The following is a 6,000-nucleotide window of genomic DNA, read 5'->3' as shown; positions in this document are numbered from 1 at the left end:
ATAGGTGCGGTGTATACAGGATATGGGTGGACACACTGTATATAGGTGCGGTGTATACAGGATATGGGTGGACACACCTGTATTATAGGTGAGGTGTATATAGGATATGGGTGGACACACTGTATATAGGTGCGGTGTATACAGGATATGGGTGGACACACTGTATATAGGTGTGGTGTATACAGGATATGGGTGGACACACTGTATAGAGGTGCGGTGTATACAGGATATGGGTGGACACACTGTATATAGGCGCAGTGTATACAGGATATGGGTGGACACACTAAATATAGGCGCGGTGGAGAGGATATGGGTGGACACACTGTATATAGGTGCGGTGTATACAGGATATGGGTGGACACACTGTATATAGGTGCGGTGTATACAGGATATGGGTGGACACACTGTATATAGGTGCGGTGTATACAGGATATGGGTGGACACACTGTATAGAGGTGCGGTGTATACAGGATATGGGTGGACACGCTGTATATAGGTGCCGTTTATACAGGATATGGGTGGATACACTGTAGTATAGGTGCAGTGTATACAGGATATGGGTGGACACACTGTATAGAGGTGCAGTGTATACAGGATATGGGTGGACACACTGTATATAGGTGCAGTGTATACAGGATATGGGTGGACACACTGTATAGAGGTGCGGTGTATACAGGATATGGGGTGGACACACTGTATAGAGGTGCCGTTTATACAGGATATGGGTGGACACACTGTATAGAGGTGCCGTTTATACAGGATATGGGTGGATACACTGTATATAGGTGCCGTTTATACAGGATATGGGTGGACACACTGTATATAGGTGCGGTGTATACAGGATATGGGTGGACACACTGTATATAGGTGCGGTGTATACAGGATATGGGTGGACACACTGTATATAGGTGCGGTGTATACAGGATATGGGTGGACACACTGTTAGTATAGGTGCGGTGTATACAGGATATGGGTGGACACACTGTATATAGGTGCGGTGTATACAGGATATGGGTGGACACACTAAATATAGGCGCGGTGGAGAGGATATGGGTGGACACACTGTATATAGGTGCAGTGTATACAGGATATGGGTGGACACACTGTATAGAGGTGCGGTGTATACAGGATATGGGTGGACACACTGTATATAGGTGCAGTGTATACAGGATATGGGTGGACACACTGTATATAGGTGCCGTTTATACAGGATATGGGTGGATACACTGTATAGAGGTGCCGTTTATACAGGATATGGGTGGACACACTGTATAGAGGTGCCGTTTATACAGGATATGGGTGGATACACTGTATAGAGGTGCCGTTTATACAGGATATGGGTGGACACACTGTATATAGGTGTGGTGTATACAGGATATGGGTGGACACACTGTATATAGGTGCGGTGTATACAGGATATGGGTGGATACACTGTATATAGGTGTGGTGTATACAGGATATGGGTGGACACACTATATAGGTGCGGTGTATACAGGATATGGGTGGACACACTGTATATAGGTGTGGTGTATACAGGATATGGGTGGACACACTGTATACAGGTGCGGTGTATACAGGATATGGGTGGACACACTGTATAGAGGTGCGGTGTATACAGGATATGGGTGGACACACTGTATACAGGTGCGGTGTATACAGGATATGGGTGGACACACTGTATATAGGTGCGGTGTATACAGGATATGGGTGGACACACTGTATAGAGGTGCGGTGTATACAGGATATGGGTGGACACACTGTATATAGGTGCGGTGTATACAGGATATGGGTGGACACACTGTATAGAGGTGCCGTTTATACAGGATATGGGTGGACACACTGTATATAGGTGTGGTGTATACAGGATATGGGTGGACACACTGTATATAGGTGCGGTGTATACAGGATATGGGTGGACACACTGTATAGAGGTGCGGTGTATACAGGATATGGGTGGACACACTGTATACAGGTGCGGTGTATACAGGATATGGGTGGACACACTGTATATAGGTGCGGTGTATACAGGATATGGGTGGACACACTGTATAGAGGTGCGGTGTATACAGGATATGGGTGGACACACTGTATACAGGTGCGGTGTATACAGGATATGGGTGGACACACTGTATATAGGTGCGGTGTATACAGGATATGGGTGGACACACTGTATAGAGGTGCGGTGTATACAGGATATGGGTGGACACACTGTATACAGGTGCGGTGTATACAGGATATGGGTGGATACACTGTATGAGGGACAAGAATAGTGTTATTCCTCGTACACACAGGACAGATTATTCTGAGGAGTTACCAGAGAGGACGGGTTCTCTAGTTCTAATTATGCACAGAGCGGCCATTGTCCTGACTGAACACGGGGCCAAAATATCTCAGCAGCGAGACCAACTTTGCAATCTCCTGCCTCCTGGTCCGCAGGATGGATGTCCCGTGCCTGGTGATGGCTCTGCGCCCGGGCCAAGAAGATGCATCTCTACTAGTTAAAACCCTGCCACCCAGCAATGGTTATTAGGCTGAAATATGTCCCCCGCTGCTCCCCGTCCATCATGCCCCGGGGCTGCGCCAACTGTTTTCTTTAACACCTCAACAGCTTTCTCCAAATCTAATAGAAGTTGATTTATTGGCGTCTTGGACCAGATGAAACATCAAACTATGGAGAAAATGGATGAGTCCGAGTCCATCTCTACCCGGAGATCAGAAGCGATTGCTGACATAATGTCACCACAGTGAAGGTCAATGAGAAGCTCCAGGTCCTCTCCAGACCATCCCGAGCATGAAATATGAAGCTGCGGAGGATGAGAATCGCTGATTCCAGGGCTGAGAATGGATCTCATCCGGCTTAGATACTTTCAGCCAGGGGTGGACACATCATTGGTGCAGCCGCACAGGGGCCCAAGAGGATAGGGGGGCCCAAGAGGATAGGGGGCCCATTACTACCTCCAAAGCAGGTGAGATTGTGCCTTATGATGAGCTATTGGGCTGCAGAAGGGCCCATTCACTATCCTTGCACAGGGGCCCTTTTCCGTCTGTGTCCGCCAGTGCTTTCACCTCCTGGATGGAGCTGCATCTTACAATATTTAGAAGGTAAATGTAAATGTGATGTTGGCAGGGGTGGCTCAAACAATTGATCAATTGTTTGCTAAAAATCTCTTTTTTATAGTAGTTGGAATAAATCTGTAGGTTTGCAATATTTAGAAGGTAAAAATGAGATTTTTAGCAAATAATTGATCAATTCTTTGAGCCACCCCTGCCAACATCACGGATAAGGGGTGGCTCAAAGAATTGATCAATTATTTGCTAAAAATCACATTTTTATATTATAGTACAGTTGGAATAAATCTGTGGATTTGCAATATTTAGAAGGTGCAAGGTGAGGAAATAAGTAAATCAGCGCCACTCCGTGTCCTGATCACCGATCCATTACTGTGGCAGCAGCAGCCGGCGTCGCACAGGCCCCCGGTGTAACAGCCGGGATAGATTGTGCACATTTAACACATTACCAAGAATAGCCGGCTGAAAAACGAGCCCCTCAGCCGCACCGGACCCCACAGACCAGATCAGCACCATGATACGGATCTGATCATGCCATTACTTTCCGCACAAAACTAATGTCTGCACAGGAATAAAGCCCGGGAAAGAGGAAGCAAAAATGGATCAATTTATTGCCGCTCTATTTACAAATAAAACATAAACAAAGTAACAAATACACTTGATACAGAGACGCCGAATGCTAAGGTCAGACATCGTCACCCGGGCTCATGTGTCCTCATAGCTCAGAAGATTCAATTCCATACAATGTATCAACTCATTAAAAGTAACAACTTTACTGGAAACAAAGTGTCTGATCCAGAAGTAACCACAACTGTAAATGGAAGAAGTGATTGCAGCGCCAGCTTCCCAGCGCTGCTCTCATCTGCACAAATATGAGCCCCCCCGGACCCCCCAATGTATATCCAGCCTTTACAATGGCCACAACAACAGTGATGTCATCTAGACAAAGTTTTTTCCCTGTGCACTGCAGCAGCTCTAATCTGTGCTGTCAGCTCCATTGCGGCTGTTTGGCTCCTTCTCGTCTATTAGTTGGTGCAAGCGTTTTCCGAACTTTTCAAGATTTGACCCTTTCTTTGCCGCGTTCGACATATTAAATCCTACATTGGGAAGGCCACAATCGCGGAGCTGCATTCAAGGCTTCCAGTGGGATCGGCGCCGTCTCTTGGCTCAGCGGACGCTCATTGTGTTTGCATTAAATGGTGGAAACCTCATTAGTTCGGGGGTCAGTGAACCGCACATTCAGGCTTTCAGGATGGAATCAGTCGCCCTCGCAGGAGGCAGTTTCCATCTTCCCAGCAGTAATGGAGGGTAATTCCCAATCCCTCTGGAATATCATCCACAGATGCACCACACAAGGCAGGGGCCGGAATGGGCACACGCCTCCCAGGATCGCCTCACATGAAGAAATCCGAATATTCACAGGTGGACGTGGAACTGAGACACGAGGGCAGTAAAGTGGGCTGCTGCAGTTGGCATTTATGAGTCTTGCTGCACAATCTCCGCACAATGAGCTTCTCCAGGGCCCTCTGCAGATACAATCTATGCATGCAGCAGGCTCCATAGACCACAGAGACCTGCTCTCTCTCTCCAGGTAGATCATAGTGCTAGTGTCCTCCTAACGTCTAGACCTGTTGGATGAGAAAGTGCCAACCTCATCAGCTGATGCCATCCGCCAAAGTCTGAGGAGCCCCTGCACATCCATCTGGCCACGACAATGCAAGCAATGTGCGCCCCAAAATCTGAAAATACCATAGGGGCAACCGTCCCCCTAAAAAGAGCCTAAAGGTTTATAATTGACCAATCATTGCAGAAAAGCTCATATGGCGAGGATGGCAGATGAATGCAGTTGCTAAGGGACTCGTCTCGAAGCCTGGGGCTCATATCTACCATCAAGTGATGCAAAACTAAACCTAAAGTTCTGGGGGGAGGAAAGATTCATATTGCACCTCTCCTATAGCAGCGAGTGCCAGGGTGATGCAGGTGAAGAAAGCAACCACAGGCTCGGAGCATCTCCGGCATCAGGGGGTGATTGGTGGTGGAGGGGTGAAATGTAGGGACCATACCTCATTGTGGAAGGAAGAGCGGCTTCATTCTCTCCCCTGAGCTCGGCTCTCATTCATTCCTTAATCCTTCCTGCTCTGGGAACAGAGAGCAATTCACATCTGCTCAGTGCATCCTTTGTGTGCACCGCACAGCCCCTCGCAGGGATCCTGGGGCTCCAGATCCTCAATCAGATCACTCAGGGGTCTGGAGCGGCCACAGATATTGCACAGCAGTGGTCGCGGGGCTGCAGAGATCCTCCTTTCTGGCTGCTGTGATGCGCCTGCATGGATGGAGCATGAGATGGTGATTGCATCCAAGACCCAGACAAAGCCCCAGCTCCTTACATGCAGCATAGAGAGCCAGCAGCGATCTGCACAGCCGCTACCAACCTCCCAGCATTGTGGGGGGAAGCGGCGGGGAGAACAATGCACTTGGTACAAGCTGCACCGCCTCTCCGAATCCAAAATACATCTCCTTTCATACAGCAGGTGGACAGGGGCAGGCGGCGAGAGGGGCAGGCGGCGAGAGGGGCAGGCAGCGAGAGGGGCAGGCAGCGAGAGGGGCAGACAAGGAGAGGGGCAGACAAGGAGAGGGGCAGGCAGCGAGAGGGGCAGACAGCGAGAGGGGCAGGCAGCGAGAGGGGCAGACAAGGAGAGGGGCAGACAAGGAGAGGGGCAGGCAGCGAGAGGGGCAGACAGCGAGAGGGGCAGGCAGCGAGAGGGACAGACAGGGAGAGGGGCAGACAGGGAGAGGGGCAGGCGGCGAGAGGGGCAGGCGGCGAGAGGGGCAGGCGGCGAGAGGGGCAGGCGGCGAGAGGGGCAGGCAGCGAGAGGGGCAGGCAGCGAGAGGGGCAGACAGCGAGAGGGGCAGACAGCGAGAGGGGCAGAC

At 49.8% G+C, this 6,000-nt stretch overlaps 1 protein-coding gene across 3 annotated transcripts in view; it reads right to left on the bottom strand.

The window, feature by feature from the left end:
• Positions 1–5,508, bottom strand: part of B3GAT1 (beta-1,3-glucuronyltransferase 1) — a 55,737-nt gene extending 50,229 nt beyond the window's left edge. For 2 of the 3 annotated variants that reach the window (XM_075329233.1, XM_075329235.1), the window contains exon 1: positions 5,133–5,508. The gene's annotated coding sequence lies outside the window, so the exon portion shown is untranslated. The remainder of the gene's footprint in view (positions 1–5,132) is intronic. The other variant, XM_075329234.1, reaches the window with a different exon arrangement.
• Positions 5,509–6,000: the final 492 nt, after the last annotated feature.

Source organism: Anomaloglossus baeobatrachus, chromosome 11 (genome assembly GCF_048569485.1).
Source record: "Anomaloglossus baeobatrachus isolate aAnoBae1 chromosome 11, aAnoBae1.hap1, whole genome shotgun sequence".
Classification (NCBI taxonomy): Eukaryota; Metazoa; Chordata; class Amphibia; order Anura; family Aromobatidae; genus Anomaloglossus; species Anomaloglossus baeobatrachus.
This window is presented reverse-complemented; position numbering and strand designations above follow the sequence as displayed.